At 36.6% G+C, this 18,163-nt stretch overlaps 1 protein-coding gene across 1 annotated transcript in view; it reads right to left on the bottom strand.

The window, feature by feature from the left end:
• Window positions 1-18,163, bottom strand: part of ARHGAP24 (Rho GTPase activating protein 24) — a 397,185-nt gene that overhangs the window by 267,032 nt on the left and 111,990 nt on the right. The gene's annotated exons all lie outside the window — the stretch shown is intronic.

Below are 18,163 nucleotides of genomic sequence, written 5' to 3' on the forward strand. Positions count from 1 at the left end.
CATATGTCAGCCAGGAAGAGGCCTTGGTAGATGGGAACCCCCAGCAACTTCATCCTGGACTCTTATATTGCACCACACAGGCCAGGATCACTGCTCTTACATGGTGGGCCCATGATTATTAAGTAAAACAAGGGTCACTTAAGAGCAAGTACTGTGATACTGCAATGGCCAATTGGACATCCAAAATGGTAGCCAAGTGATTGGCAGGTGGGAGTTGGGGGCAAATACAATACAGCTGAGCTGGGGAAAAGATGACTCGGTTACGATGGATAAATGAAATCACCAAAAGCAAAACTGAGGGTGCTAAGGAAAACCCCTGAATAATCAAAGGCCTTGTGCATTTTCTAATTCACACTCTAGTACCAAAAATGCTAGCTTGATGCCTATTATCATAATTAGTAATAATAAAATATGGAAGGAGGGGCTGGTGTGGTGGTTCAATAGGTTAATCCTGCACCTGCAAGCACCAGCATTCCTTATAAGTAATGGCTCTAGTCTCAGCTGGTCCACTTCCAAACCCACTCTCTGTTTATGGCCTGGAAAAGTAGTGGAGGATGGACCAAGTCTTTGAGTCCCTTGACTCACATAAATGACCAGGAAGAAGCTGCTGGTTGCTGGCTTAGGTTCAGCTCAGCTCCTACTGTTGCAGCCATTTAGAGGGAACCAGCAGATGGAAGATTTTTCTCTCTCTGTCTGTCCTTCTCCCTGTAAATTTGCTTTACAAATAAAAATAAACAAATCCTTTAAAAATGTTTGGAATAAGAGAACAGGGAAAGGTGTCTTTACAGTAGCAGTATCCAACAGAATAATGTATCAAGATGGAAATGGTCCTTGATTCATGCGGGCTGGTATGATAACCTCCAGGCACCTGTGAATAAGCATTTAAAATGTGCCTGGTGCAACTTAAGAACTGAATTCTTGAGTCTTTCTTTTTCCCCCTTGTGCCATTGCCTTTCTCTGCTTATCTAGTTCCAAGTTCACAAAGGTATTTTTTGCCTTAGGGCTTTTTCAAAGTGCACTGTTCCTTCCAATGGAACACTTTCTCCCAGACTCAATTGCAAATTGCGCTTCTACTTAACCATTAGATTGCCTGTGGCAACCCTAGAGAAAGTCAGCCCAGATTATCTAAGGGAATTCATAACCTCAAGGATAATGGTCAATGACCAATTTACACTTAACTAAGGAGCATGGTCTGGGAATATGTCTTTTTTTTTTTTCTTTGTCCTAAGTTTCCATATTGCACCCAGAGTTCAGCTTCTCAGCTTGAATTCCACTGGTGTCACTCATTCCTCTGTCACAGGGCTCTCCTTGTAAGTTTATAAATACTCAGAATTCTAAGACTACTGTATTTTCCTTGTGACATTTCCATATACATTGTGTGTAGTATTAATAATTAATGTTATATTACAACCCATTAATGAAAGCAAGTGTTTACATAGGGTATACCATAGGAATGAGTCGCTATACTTAACTACTTGATATATTTTAACTCATTGAAATGACAATTACATAAACACAGTCAGATGGTCATTGTCATTTAAAAACCCAGAAACTCAGAGAGATTTTAGGCCAATTTCTCTCTGTTAGTGGTAAAGTGAATCTCATATCCAAAGAATATATTTCTTCAAGAAAGCTAAAGAAACATTAAATACTGAATGAGTGAAATAATTGATTTTTTAGAAGAAATATTATGGGCTTATGATGACTGGTATGAATCTGCTGGATTGTATTTCCTGAGGCTCAACATGAGACCTGACTGCTTTCAGTGACAATAACCTGTACATATTGCTTACTTTTTAAGATTTATTTTGTTTTTATTTGTAAGGCATAGTTTCTGTGTAAAGGATAAGACATGTGAGAGACAGAGAGAAAGATCTTTAATCCACTGGTTCACTTCCCCAAATGACCGCCTTGGCCAGAGCTGAGCCTATCCGATACCAGAGTCTCTCCCTTGTTTCTCATGTGGGTGCAAGGATCCAAGCACTTGATCCATCCTCCGCTGCCCTGCCAGGCCATAAGCAGGGAGCTGAATCAGAAGTGGAGCAGCAGGTACTTGAATCAGAGCTCATACAGGAAGCCAGAGCCAAAGGTGAAACCCTAACTCAACAGGCCATATTGCCAGCTCCTAATATTGCTTATTATTTTATTAAATGACTCGTTTATAAAATCTATCATAACTTTTGTTTCTTTGCTAACAACATCTCATACAGCAAGGCATTTGAAAGGAATACGAATTATATCAAATCACAGCTGGAGAACCTTTATGCAAAGATCATTTCTCTGTTACACTGATATTGTATATCTGAAAAGTTTCATGTTCTTTCTATCATGTTTTTAAATAACAAACCTGGGAGTTAGTGCACTACAAAGAAATTAGAACTTAGAGTCGGAAATTCTAGAGTTTTGTCCTTATTCCTCTTTGATAAATACATTACCCTGAGAACTACCTTGACATTTTTAAACATCAATAATACATTTACCTATAAAAGCAGGAAAATAATACCTAATATTCAAAGGCATTATGAAGCCTAATGCATATCAAAGGGATACAAAAATACTAAGTAAAAGTACTGAAGCTTTCGACTATTCAGGGTGCTGGCACGTAGTCCATACTCAGTTTATTGGTCCAGTGAATGAATGATGAGCAGAGTCCATCACAATATCTGTTCCAGTTTCTTTGAATAAGTCTAGGCAGCCAAGTCTATGTCTCAGATGTGTTGACAAAGAAGTCAATGATTTCCTAATGGTGAATTAAACCAATTTGTCTCAGCACTGATAAATGGATAATATCATAATATCTTAATATCTGAAATGCTAGGAAAATCATCAGGATCATTAAGGGAGAATAATGTGGTGGATGGGAAAACTAAGAAGGCCTGAGTTTGAATACTGTATGTATCATTTATGGCCATGAAAAGCCCATCTAAGTATTCTATGTAATACTGCTTTGTTAGTGGCAAAGTAGCATACTACGTCCTCACAGAGCAATATGAATACGAAGCATGAGAGTGCATTTAAAAACACAGTACCTGTTTAACACGCTGATTGTGATGTGTGAGGCACCTGCTTCACTAAACACATTCTGTGACTGAGATTGGAGATTGCTTTTTGTATCTCACCAGTCATGCAGCAAATGTTAGCAAATGCTGGGGAATCAAAGCACATCACACGGAAGGCCTCTCTCTGATGTCAGCCAATTGTGATTACCTAGCTAACAGCCTATTTGGAATTGGACTTTCAGAAATAAAACAAGTGAGCACCTCAGAATGTTTGTGGATAAGCCAGTGTTTATCTGTTTAGAGTTCATATCCCTCTTCCTAGTACCTGGGTGTGAATGCAGTTCCAGCTTCTGACTTCAGATTCCTGCTGATGCCAAACCTGGGAGGCAGCCAGGATGGCTCACGTGACAGGGTTCCCACAACCCATACACGAGACTTGGTTTGTGCTTGTTGCAGCGCTATGTTGTGGGCATTTGAGGTAATGGATGTGAGCGTTCTCTGCTTCTTAAATAAATAATGTCTATACGTTTGTGAAAAAAAATCCAACTAAAATGTAAGTTTACTGTGATGCACAAAATTTTGAAAACTATGCACATTGCCTGTACAACATGGTATGTTTTCCATGAACCTTCAAAGACCTCTGGTAAGGACTTGTATATTTGCAAATACGATGTATCTTATAATTCTGAACACACACGTGACAGTGTTATCAGGAAGGTTAGTGTCTATGGCATTAAAATTAAAAGAAAAATAATACATTTTATTTTAACAATATTTATCTAAGAATACTATCCTTCAGACAAAGATCATGAATGATAGGCCCTAGCAAGAACTCCAAGCATGTAGTAATTTAACTCGAGGATGCATGAGTAACTATATCCCCAAAAAGAAAATAAGCTGTTTATCAGAAACAATTAAATGTTAATAAACTGGGCCAGCGCAACAGCACAGTGGTTAAAGTCCTCACCTCGTGTGTGCAGGGATCCCATATGGGCGCCAGTTCTAATCCCAGCAGCCCTGCTGCCCATCCAGCTCCCTGCCTGTGGCCTGGGAAAGCAGTCGTGGATGGCCCAAAGTCTTGGGGCTCTGCACCCACATGGGAGACTGGAAGAGTTCCTGGCTCCTGGCTTTGGATTGGCTCAGCTCCAGCCACTGCGGCCACTTGGGGAGTGAACCATTGGACAGAATATCTTCCTTTGTGTCTCTCTGCCTCTGTGTATATCTGCCTTTCTAATAAAAATAAATAACTCTTTTTTTAAAAGTTAATAAACCAACAGGAAGTTTACAAGTTGAAACACGAATTTTAAAGTTATTCCCTTTTATATAAATCAAAGGACATCCTGATGGAAAACTTTCCAATAAGAACTCACAGGAAACTTCAGTTTTCACTAGCGTGCCACATTTAGTTCTATGAATCATGACAACGTGTTACTAAATCTTCGACCTTGATTCCTTTATAGAATTGTCTGTTCTGTCATCGGCGTATTGGGTCGGATGAAGGTAGCATATGGCAGCATATCTATTTGCAAAAGCTCAAAGTAGAATATGTATTAAAACAGTCAGGTGTGTTTCAAGGGTACATTTGAAATACTGCTTTTTATTTGCGTGAGTCTTTTCATTTATTTCAAAACTGGTGTTAAGTAATGAACATGCCTTTCATCTCAGTGCAAAATTTATTAAACTAATTTTTCATAACTAGAATAAGAATAAACACACTATCTATTAACATGCCAAAGAAGCAAACTGAACAAGATAACTCGTTTCAGGACGTTTCAAATGGACTTCTACAACAATGATGAAAATGACTATCCCCACACTATGGCGTGCACCAGGAGTTTCTTCTATTAAAACAAGTTGGCCAAATTTCTGTGCCTTTAGATAATCTGTGAATGTATATATATATATATATTGTCTAAGTGTGAATTATTTGTCAAGAAACATTTTCAGATGACTACATTAACTAACTCACTAAGGACGTTTATGTATTCCCTAAATTGAAAATATTTCATAATAAAAATCATTTTGCTAAGGATTGGTATTACAGCAATAAATTAAGTATGACAGAAAAAAAAAAACCCTTCCCTCATAAATTTTACATTCTGATTTCTGAAAAAAACATGCTTTAAATAAATAAAAGATATAGTGTAAGATGTAGTGATAAGTTCCTTGGACAAAAATGAAGCAAAATAAGGCAGTAAAATTGAATGTAGACAAAGGCAATTTTTAAAATGCAAGTCCAATAAGGTTTATTGAGAAGACACTTGACTTTGAGTCCCTAACCTATTTCCATTATACCATTGCCATTGCTACAGCTGAAAGCATCTTTATTGTCTACTTACACATAGTCTTCCATTTTGAAACTCATTGACATATTCACATTTGTATTTTATTCTTTGGGATGAGTATTATTTTCTACTAATGTTATATGTGAAAGCACCGAGGTGACAAATACTTAAGTGCCTTTGTTTAATATCATTCACCTGTCAGGAGGAAGCCTGGTTGTTTGTCTCCTAAATTTGCATACTTCATGAGATGAGCGTGTTAGCGGACAAACTAAGGTGAAGGATACCAGAGAGAAAGGCAGAGCAATGGTAGGTAATTTTGTCCAATTTAATATGTTGCACCAATTAGATCTTACTTAGTTTTTAGAATGCACCTCAATCATTAAGTAGAACATTAGGCAAAGAATACATGCTTCATTAAACAGTGATTATAATAGTCAAACCCAATTTCACAGTTATTTTCATCCTGTAATCAACCATGGGTCCTTGAGTCTAACTGGATTGCCTGTCTCCATACTTCCCTTATTGGAAATTGCCCTTAAAATTTAAAATACAACTGAAATCCAATGATCATGCAGCTGTCTACCAATTCCTCAATTTCAGGAATTGAGGAATTTCCTTCAATTTTTCCCTCTGTATGTTCTTATGTAAGTAAGTTGCTTGACTAATAACATTTTTATGTGTGCTTCTCTCTACTACTAGGTTATAAATATATCGACATGACAGAGTCAACATCTGTTTCATCCTTGCATGCCACAGAACTCCTGAACGTAAGGTTCAACCGTTATCTTCTTTTTTTTTTTTCTTGGCAATATTGTTTATTTCTTTTTTTTTTTTTTTTGATTACACTGCATTATGTGACACAGTTTTATAGGCACTGGAATTCCCCCAATCCCTTCCCAAACCCTCCCCCCGTGGTGAATTCCTCTACCTTGTTGCATTACCACAGTTCAAATTCAGTTAAGATTCTTTCAACTGATATCTTCTTAAACATTTTGGTTCAATGGAAATGAAAGCAGATACGAAGAACTCCTAAAATACAGTAAGCACTTCTTTTCCCCAACTAGGCTAAGCCATAGTATGGCCAGATCACTAAACCTGGTTTTAAAATATTTGTGTCAATATTAATTTGGCATACACAGAGGAAAATAATTCAAATAACAAGAACTTACTACATTTTAAAATAACAAATCTAACAGTGGCATTTGTGTATAAATAATGCAATGAAAGCCCATGAAAATATACTTACTTAATCCTAAAATGGTGAGTATTGGAGATATGATTTTTTAGTTTATTCATTTGGAAGACGTTTTAAGTGATAGAAAGAAATAGAGGGACAGAAAGAGAGAAAAAAAAAGAGAAATAGATAAGGAGACCTTTCATCCACTCCTCTCAGTGGTTCACTCCCCCAAATGACTGAAATGATTGAAATGGATATGGCTGGGCCAGACAAAGCCAGGAGCACAGAAATCCATTCAGGTTTCCCAAATGGGTGCAGGTGCCCAATGCTTGAACTATCTTGTGCTGCCTTTCCAGGCTCATTAGCAGAGAGCTGGATTGTACATAGTATTCTGAAAAGGATCATAGCATTGTAAGTGGCAGCTTAATGTGCAGTACCACAATATTAACTCCCCAGGAAGATTTGTTTTTATTAAAAGAAAATCATGAAGTCAGCATTTTGAAATACTGGGTAAAGCCTCTTTCTGTGATCCCAGTATCCCATAAGAGTGCCAGTTCAATTTTTCTTCTTCTTCTTTTTTTTTTCTTCATTTTTGGAGGTTCTACTTCTGCTCCAATTCCTTGCTAAGGGCCTGAGAAGCAGCAACAGATGATCCAAGGGTTTGTCCACTACCATGTGGTTGATGTGGAAGAACATCTGGGGATATTCAGTGGCTGTGGATGGACTATTTTTTGTCACTGTCTTGTTCTCCCCCCACACCTTCCTCTCTCTAGTGAATGAACAAATCTCGAAGTAAAAAAAAAAAAAAGAATGAATCTTTTTTCTAAATTGAAGCAGAATGAGAAGCAAAAGTACAGTCTTCTAAACTTCCATTGGAAGAGAAGATGGAAAACTCAGCAAAAGGTAGGGATTTCTACTATATCAGTTTTCCACACTTCAACGACTTTTCATAAACCACACAACAACCTTTGACATATTTGTGTAACGAGCTTGAACTAACATCTATGGTGTAATACATACTGCATCTATGTTAAACATTAGGACTTTCTACTATAACAGAGATTCATAATATATTTTGAAATCCCAATAGAATTGAGAAAACTTCAAAGTGTTCGGATCATTAATTTATTCTGTGGGCCTGAAGATTCACACTATTTAAAACTTCTTTTCAAGAATTATTTTATTAGAAATCAAATTCTTATTCCAATATGTGCTTTGTCCAATGCGAAAATTGAGACTTCATAGCAAAAACATTTAGCATAACACAGGGGACTCAGGTTTGGTGTCTATTCCTCAATGTCAAGTAGCATATGCACCTACATTTTAAAAAGCCAATTATAATTATCATAAAGATCACATTCATTGTTATGGAGAATTTCATAGTACTTACATAAGCCCTCATATGTTTCTACCTATAGTATATTTTATTCATTGTTCTTTTAGGTTATCATTTATTGCTCTGTATTACACTTAATTAAGATTAAAAAAAACAAAATCTAAGGTAAAGACACAGATTTAACACGAATTTCCATTGCCCAAGCCACTATAATCCTATTAAATTTTTCTCAAAAAATTCTTTCATGAGATAATGTTTGAATTAAATGTGCCAGTAGTCAAAATATGAAAATAATTATGCTATATGGAAATTTAGCTAAGAGCATTTATAAATGGTTTAAATTACTCTGTTATTCAACTGTCTAGAATTTTTATGTTAATCTATAAGCAGGAAGAAAACATAAACAAAAGTAAAAAATAAGCAGATATCCTCTGATCATACCCACAATTTATTCAAGAGAAATCTATGCAAGTGCAAATTTATTGTCTGGGCTATTCTACTTCTAATGGTCATTAAAAAATAACAGCAATTTCATGACGATTGATATAAAAATCATTATAAACATGCAGGAAGTAAGTTGTTTACTGCTTTTCAGTCTGAAAATATTTGAGTTCCTACTTATCAAACTGAAATCTGACAGATTCTTCAGAATACATATATATTTGTTGAGTGACTAAAATGAATGTTACATAAAAACTTGCAGTATTTTTTAAAGCAAATTTCTCTGCAAATGGTTAAGAGTGTGTGTTATTCAAAGCTTACATAAATTATCTATGACATGCCATATAAAGGTATCAATCCATTAACTAGTATTTCTTGAAACTCCATATTTGCTTTTCCGAGGGCTAGGTAGGGGTTAGGGCTGGTTACTCTAAACAGGCTGCAGCTCCCACTGCTTTATGTGAGGACTGAATGTGTGCTGGGCAGAATCAGGCTGGACTGCAACACCCACAGTTCGAGTGGAAGACTGGGCTGGAAACAGAATTGACCCAGTAACTGCAACCACCAGCTGATTGGGGGCAACAGACTGCTGAGCCCCTGTACTGGCAAGTACACTCAAGAATCTGGTCTGTGATCACTTCAAAGTTTTTATGGGGATCTTCCCAATGGAACTGCCAGACTCAGAACTCTAACCATGAACAGAAGTGCAGGTTCCATGGTCTGCCATGGAGTGCAAGTGCCAGAGCTGAGCCTCAGACAAAGCAGTGGAGAGCATAACCAGGTTCACATGGAGGATATGGCATGGAACCTGCAGAGGACACCTGATACCACAACAGAGGATGGAGGACAGAACAAATCAATCAACTGCCCCAGTCATATGTTAGCAGTGAAAATCTGGGCAAACGGAGACTCTATGGTGGATTATGTCAGCCAGTGGATTCTGTAGCGATTTCTTCATGCTTGGAATGGGCGAGATTGGCAGCAATTCATAACTGCTGAATTATCACAACCACTTGAGCAGGACCCTCAGAGCATGCCCCAATTGGGGACCTGGGATGGGTGGGAGAATGGGTGGGGCTTTTCCCTTTATCTCCCCCTTTACCCCAGACACAAAAAAATTCCAATAATTTTAACATAAGAAATTAACATAGGAAAGTATTCTAGATGTCTAATTACATCTAATCTAGAAAATAAATAAAATGAAAACTCCTTTAAGAAATGTTATGTTTTGATAAATTATCCTTTAAGGAAATATGCCATTATCATTATTATTGTGGAATCATAGGATTTTAGTGCAAAAAGACAGGTTATAGGCAATCTATACTGCCCTTATATTTTCAATTATAAACATTTTAAAACAACTTTCTTGCCCCTGGGCAACTAGTTTGTAATGAAGCCAAACTTAGATGTCAATCTTGATTTTGACATGATGCTCTATTCATTAAATAAGATTTCCCTCCTAAGTTAGTAATCATGGTAATATCTACTCATCACTAGTCAAGTCTCACCAGATGAGACATGTACTATGCTCACTAGCTATTTAATTTTCACAACATCATGTCAAGTAGGTCCTCTTAGTTTTGCTGTTATATAGATGGAATTCAAAGTTCAAATCACTTGCCTTTCACGTAACAGTTAAGATACTAGAAAAACGCTCAGCACCCAGGGATACCGACTCTAGAACCCTCGCCCTAAATCAGGTTGTAAAGTTGCAGGCACTTTATAAATGGCATTTTGGTCCTCATGGACCAAAACAGGAATGAACTATCCACCAAGAGTGAGAACATAGGCACCATCTATCATTGACACTAATTTTTTTAATCTGCAATAATGAAAAAATATTTAAACCAGGCTTCAAGCTAATCTGCAGGACCCATTTGGGAGACTCAAACCCTTAGCTATCTGTGACATTTTGAATATATCATACAAAGTTTTTTCCCACTGATTAATTCATTTATATTTCCACATTTTCAGCAAACTTTAACATCAACCAGGCACTTCCATAGCCAAAGGCAAAGATCTCTGATCTAGTAAGGGTGCATTCCTGTGGAAGAAATAGACTGCAAAGGATAAGACTCATGGAAGAAAATTGCAGAACATGTTTGTGATGAATGCTGTGAACACCAACAGAAAAGTTTAAAAAAATAAAGAAAGAAAAGAAAAATCAGGTTTGGGCTATTGGAAGTGAGGGCAAAAGGTTGGTTGATAATTCAAAGCAGTGATAGCCAACGGGTGGATATTAGAGCAAAGCCTGAATTAAGGAAGCAAAGTTAACCATGGCGCTGGAAAGATGAAAGAGCTTCAGCAGAACTCACAAAGTGTGATCATGACTGGGGATTTTCTGCAAGTCAGGGAGAGTGATCAAAGGCAAGAGAAGAAAGACAATGTGAGACAGATAGCTGGGGACCAGATGGTGAAGTAGCTTGAAGGTCACCGCAAAGACTCTGGCTTCTCTTCTAAGACCCACGGATGTTGCAGGGTTCTGAGTACAGGAGTAACATGATCTTATTTATGATTCAAAGAACTCACTCTGACTATGATGTTAAAAATAGAATGCAAGAACAGATGCAGGGAGATGAGCAGGCGTCCTTCTGGGATAATCCAGGTAAGACATGATAGTGACTCAGACAGAAGTGATAGAGCAGAAGCACACAGCATGTTTTTTTTTTTTTTTGAATAAGTTTTGAAGAAGGAGACCACAAGGCATTTACACTGATGGAATGAATAGGACATATGTAAGATATGAGAGCAAGGGAGGAGCCAAACACAACTCCCAAGTTTGTGGTACAAATCAGTTCAGAAGCATGGAACTGAGAAAGGCTGTGATTAGGCATACATAAGGGCAAGAAGAAGAGTTCACTCTAAGACATATTGGGTTTGACTATTAGCATATGGATAAAATCTGAAAACAGAAAAAAAGGGATGAGTTGTATCTCTACACACAAGAGTATTTCAAAGAAGTATGGAAATGGAATTAGAATGTTCATTTTGGTACAAAATATTAAAATCCATGCACTATGCTATTTACATTTTATCTGAACTTTCTAATCACTCTTCATTAACAGAGGCCTCAGAATATTTATGAAACAAAAACCAAGAGCTTGGTTCACAGTAAAATGACATAGTTTACAGAGAAGAAAAAAGTACCAAAGACTGATTTGCAAGATCCTTTTCTTGCTTAATTAACACATCAGTAATTTGAGGATCAAAGGATAATCAGTAAAGGAGAATGAGAAGTGAAGAGGAGGAATAGAAAAAGCCTAAGAGATTATGTAATCTGAACAGGCTTGTCCTAGTAAGGCAAGGAATAAAAATTAACCTTTGGGCTTGGCATCATCCAGGTACTGGTGACTCTGAGCATAAGTGGAATGGTAACAGGTAGGACAAGTCAAGGTATATTCTAAGACTATATTTATTTTCAGTAGTGATCTCATTAATACATTTCCTTCAGATTTTGGGTTTATAGAAGGAAAAGTTCATACATTCGTTTCCTTGATAATCTTCAGAACTAAAAAAAAGTTACTAATCAATAGCAAAAGTGCAATATTTTTCTGTTCAACAAATGAACAGAAACATTTATATGCAGGACATAGCTTACCTATAGTGACAACTATATAGGTGGAGAAACAAAAGTCTTAACCAGCGCTTGTGGAAGCAGGGAGAAAGGTAACCTATTATTTTACTCCATTGTTGGGGAGAATGTAGGCTAGTACAACCACTATGGAAATCAGTATATCCCACTTACGGAATATATCCAAAGGAAGTGAAATCTTCATATAAGAAAATAACCTTCAACCCTATATTTATACAGCATATTGTACAACAGTGGATTCATGGAAACAAGCCTTAAGTCAGAAGTGAGATGGTTGAGTCATCAGTAAATCAATTTTCAGTCGTCTTGGCACTCTCCATACTAACTTTCTTTAGTAGTTGTACTAACCTACACTCACACTGTCAGAGAAGCAGCATACATTTCTCCCCACATACATGATGATTGATAGTGTTTTTTACATTAATTCGTTTATTTAATGACACGGTTCGAAAGGGTCTGTGATTTCTCCACCAGCTCCCCAGATACTTCTTTGTCACTGATTCCCCCCATTTTATTGCAGTAGTATATACTTCAAAAACAGTCCTGGGCCCGGCGCGGTGGCGCAGTGGTTAAGGTCTTTGCCTTGCACACCCGGGATCCCATATGGGCGCCGGTTCTATCCAGGCAGCCCCATTTCCCGCTTCTCTTCCAGCTCCCTGCCTGTGGCCTGGGAAAGCAGTTGAGGATGGCCCAAAGCTTTGGGACCCTGCACCCGTGTGGGAGACCCAGAAGAGGCTCCTGGCTTTGGATCGGCATAGCATCGGCCGTTGTGCTCACTTAGGGAGTGAATCATCGGATGGAAGATCTTCCTCTCTGTCTCTCCTCTCTGTATATCCGCCTTTCCAATAAAAAAATAATAAAAAAAATAAATCTTTTTAAAAAAAACAGTCCTAAATCCATTATTCTGCTATTTAAGTGTATCTTAATGTTGTAGGTATGCAGAATGGCAGAGTCCAGCGTCCTATTGTCAAACTATATTTAACAGTTTCACTTGGAGTACATCTATGATATGGAGGTAGAGATGCATATTGCAATGCATCTTCATATCTTAATATGATAGTCTATTATTTTAGTTTCTTTACATGATCATATGTACAGGCATGTTTACCTATATTTTTGTGGTCTTATAGCCTTTTAAAAAGCAGTGGACATATCTCATCCTAAGAGGCCATTTAGGGAAGCACCCAGGGTTTTTCAGGAGGCACACGGAGTGAAAAAGGGGCAAGTGGGAACAAAGTTAGTAAGAGATTTTACTATGATTTCACCCATTTTAGGTATGCTTAATAAAGCCCATGGACAGTATTTTTCTGTTTTTGGAAATTATTTGCTCCAATAAAGATGTACACATACTTGCCAAATGAACTTATATATACTTTTCCAATGAAGAACTATTTGTCTCAAAAAAGGAAAATAAAAAATAATAAATCTGAGAAAGTCTTGATTGAAATAATCAACTCTTACTCAAAGGACATAGCATCAAATGTTTCTGAATTTAAGAATGTTAGAGCAAACTATGAGAGGTTATCATCTATATAGGTTTAGTGACTACTAGACAGCATATCTAAAGACCCAAATCCTATTCTTATTTTAACTTGATTTAGGTCAGATGTCTTGTTTTAACAGCCATTGAAAGATTGTTAAAAATTTAATACTCAGCATCACACTTGCTATATGAACATAGTTTCAAAACTGCATTGAAATTCTAGGATTCATTCAATTGGGAAATAAAACTGGATGTTAGTTGTCAATATGTTGTTCCAAAGTCATTTCATGAGAAACAGGTTATGATTAAGTCTGTGAAAATGGTTGTCATATCAAATGGTTCTGAATGCTTTGAAATATGTTCAACTCTTCTGGGTAATGCTAGGAAAACTCAGGATGCAAAACCATCAACAATAGAAATCCATTGTCCTGATTTGTAAAATAGATTGCTTCTGTAGATATGCTGCCACAACTATTGAAACCGTGGATGACGTCTATTCTTCAGTTCTATGTCAGGTCAGAATCACAGAAAGTCTGAGAAAGGATTGCTGATAGGATTTCGAGTGTTACCAACACATAATGCCAAGACCAAAGTCAATAACTAAAGACAAGAACCAACAACACTAGGTTCTTAACCTTCATTCACAATGTTTTGATCACTCTCGTTCTCTCTTTAAGGGAGTAATTTTTTATTCCAGAATTTTACTTGAAGATTTTTTTTCCAATAGGAAGTATATATGAGCAGGCAGAATGTATCTTATTTCTATCCATAATAGTATACCACAGCAATTAAATGTATGCTACAATTTAATTTAATAATAAGCTTCAAGGACCAGTATCTTGCAAGCCATTAAGATGCAATATAGGATGCCTGTATTCCATGTCAGAATAAAGAATTAATTTGGATGTGTCACAATACCTGACTTAAGCCAAAATTAAAACATCATGGTAATGCCACAAAAATAACACAGAGATAAATGAAATAGAATAGAGTCTAGAAATTAACTTATGTACATAGAGCCAACTGATTTCATCAAAAGTGTCGAGAACATACATAAAGATAGTCTCTTCAATAAATAGTAGTGGTGTATTTGGGATGTGTACAATTGTAAGAATGTAATTGGAGCCAGCACTCCACCACACACAATATCATCTCAAGTTGAATCAAACACCTAAATTTAAAACTTGAAATTATGAAACTTCTAGAAGAAAATGTAGAGAAAATATGTAAAGATATTGGTGTGATAGCGTCTTAGATAAGACCCCCAAACCACACCCATTGGAAGAAAAATTATACAAATGAGATTATATCAATTTCAGAAGCTTCTTCACATCAAGGAAACAACAGGGTGAAGAGAGGGCTGACAAAAAGGAAAATGCATGCAAACTATGTATCTGAAAAGTAATTAATCTATAAAACACATAACTCATAAAACTCAATACAAAACTCGCAAATGCCAAAAGCCAACAACTTCAAGAAAAGAAATCACATTAAGAAATGCGCAAAAATCATCAAGAGTCACTTCTCTAAACAACAAAACAAATGTTAAACACATATATTAAAAAAAAGTTCAACATCACTAGCCGTCAAGGAAATGCAGATCAAAGCCACAATGAGATGTCACCTCACACCAGCCAGAGTAGCAAAGACAAAGGCAGAGCAGAATTTAAAGATGAAGCTCTCAGTGTTGCTGGGAATATAAATTGCTGGAAGACTATGCAAAAGAGCAGTGAATTTCATTGTTTTTCAAAATATATGTATTTATTCACTTGAAATCCAGAGTCAGAAAGAGAGAGTGCTTGGGATACCCCCTTCCAACTGCTGGTTCACTCTCTTGCAGCAGTAAAAGCTGGACCAAGCTGAAACCAGGGGCCTATGCCAGTTGGGTGGTGGGAGATCAACTGTTTGAGACATCTTTTGCTGCTTTCCCAAGTGTGGGTACATGCTTACCAATCAGACTGCAGGCTCATATTCAATCTATTTCTAGTTTTTAAATAAATCTGAGGCCACTTTCTTGGTACAGTAGTTTAACTTGCTTTCTGGAATATCGGCATCATAATATGATCATCTGCTTGAGTCCAGGCTGCTAGGCTTCCAATCGAGCTCCTTGCTTAGGGTCTGCAAAAGCAGTGGAGGATGGCTCACGTCCTTGGGCCTCTGCACCCACAGGTGAGAACAAGGATAATCTTTTTGCTCTTGACTGCAGATGGGCTCATCTCTGGCTATCATGGACATTTGGTGAGTGGACTAGAAGATGAAGGTCTTCTTTATGCCTCTCCTCTCTGTAAAATCTGACTTTTAAACAAGAGTAAATCTTAAAAGTGATATGGTGCTATAGTTTTAATGATCTGTGATTATTTTAAAATTCACTATCTCTAAGTAATTCAGGGTGAATGAAGTACAGGTTATATGTATTTTAAGGATAAGGAAGAATGAGAAATGAGAAAGAATTCATTATAGTACAAGAAATAAAGCAAGAGTTAGAGAACAGCAATTATTCTGAGTATCTCTATGGTCTTTCCTGAGTGCCCATACATTCAAGTCTGAGTCCTAGTACAAAGACAGCAAAAAAAAAAAAAAAAAAAAAATCAGTGGTGATTGCAACATTGCAACAAGGGTATGAAGAGTCTTAGGGCTAGAGGACAAATCCAATACTGCTGGATATTTGATGCAATAATTTTGCTTATGTAAAGATGGATAAATGATGTCTTTTTTGTGCATCAGAAGGAATTAAATGCAGGAGATAGAATGAAACACAATGCAAAAGACAAAGAAACTAACGGGTTTTATCAGAAAGTCAGAGTCTAATCTGTGAGCATGGAGCAGTCTTCTGAGAATGGCCGTTGGTACTTGGAGATACTAAACTGAAAACTAAGTGAAAGCTGAGCTGCAGACACTCTGTGTTTGATATTATCATGATCTTAGTTTGCCTCTAGACGAAAATTAAAAATGTAATAATTAAGGAATATTAGTGATCATTAGAGGCAGATCAAACTTACTGAACTGAGTAACCCTATGGAATATTCAGTACATATAGCTCATAAAATCCTGAAGTAGAACTGATACAAATTAATATGAGATGTCTTTTAGTTTTAATATTTTAATATCTTCTAATTTTCCATTTCATATTGTGTATGTTAATATATATATAGTACTTACTAAATGGCAGAAAGCAGAAAGAATCATGTGTGAGGGCTTTTTCATATTCAGTTAAGTGAGACTGCTAAGATTCTACATGTAAGACATCAGGCACATAACTACTTTGAAGTGCATATGTCAAGTTATTAAATAGCAGAAATTGCGTGAAAAAAACAGCAATCAGCTGGAGAGATTTTCCAATCAGGGGAGATTTTCCTGCAGCATGTGGCTGGGGAAGCAACTAAGAGTCTACTGATGATACAAGTCAAAGAAATATTTACTAGGGAAAAGAAAATCACAATGATTCACTGAAGTCTATAAGCAAAGATGCCATAGTGCAGAGTCTAAACTTAAGAGAAATTAAGCCCAGGCTGGATTTCAGAGAATATAGAAGAATTAACTATATTCTAACAATATCATTTAAAATCAAGAAATAATTTTAATTAAAAGTGAATAAAAATGTAAGTCTTAACCTAAAGTTATTTTCTAATTTCTTCCATCTTGGTGAGTGAGAAGTGGCACAGGACCACAAAAAACAATAATATATGATTGCAAATATGACTCTGCTGGTAAAACTTGTTTGTCAAAATGGTATTTTACATGATAATAAAATGAATTAAGAGATGAGCTCAAGGAGCAATCTTCATACAAATTTTGGGACATTACAGATACCAGGATTGTACAAAAATGTCCAACACATGGTTGTACAGTTATATGCTAATAGTAGACACCGAATGGTTAATGAGAAAAGAGTAGATAGTAGTTCAATTTGTCAACGTATTTGTACTGCAAAGTGTTATCACTATTCTTACATAATCCAAGAAAAGAATAAATTGTCATACAAAGTATGCACCTTCTATAAGTGTAGTTGATAATTATATAGACAATTAATCAAACTAATACACACCAAGAAGATAAGTGTGTCAGAAGGGAAACTGAAAAAACTGAGAAGTAAAGGGCACAGACAGTCATTCAGACGCACTGTTAATAACAGGTGCTGATATTTCCATGTGGACAGCTTGGTAACAGGTGTGTACAAATACACTGAGCGCTTTGATGCTAGGTGTCGCTGGGAGCTGAAAGCATGAGACTAGACAACAGGATGCTTATTACTATTTTCCCCTCATACACATGAACAAGAAAAAAGTGTTACCCAATAGAAGAAAACCAAAAGGAAAGCAATTAATGAGCCTAATACATTCTAAGCAAACGACACAGTTCCTTGGGCAATTAGCACCCTAGAATATATGTTATTTCACTAGGGAAAACCACATCTAATTTTAACTCTTGATATCTTCTAAATCATTGATAAACCTGCAAACGACACCCTCATGCCGTGAAAATACACAGAGCACAAGGCAATTGCAATTTCAAAGTTAAATGGTGCTTGGAGAGGCAAGCATTTTATTGGACAATGCTATTAGACATCAAGCTGCTATTAATGCCGACTTGGCAGTAGACTGCCTACGAGTTAACAGAATGCTGAATGCTAAATATCACCCATTTGTACATAACAGAAAAATCTGAAAATCTCAAGAGGTCACAAAGGCGATTTTCCTTTACAATTCTGGCAATGAGGTATGTCATTTGCCTTAGGTTCTGTTCTGTAAAGTCAGTGAAATGGAGGGTTGAGGACTTGTTGAAGCAAAGCATAAAAAATATAGAAAACAGTTCTGCTCCCAAGCATCTCCCTTTATTTTATTTTACTTTTT

Source organism: Ochotona curzoniae, unplaced genomic scaffold (genome assembly GCF_017591425.1).
Source record: "Ochotona curzoniae isolate NIBS_2020 unplaced genomic scaffold, NIBS_Ocur_1.0 scaffold_4506, whole genome shotgun sequence".
NCBI lineage: Eukaryota > Metazoa > Chordata > Mammalia > Lagomorpha > Ochotonidae > Ochotona > Ochotona curzoniae.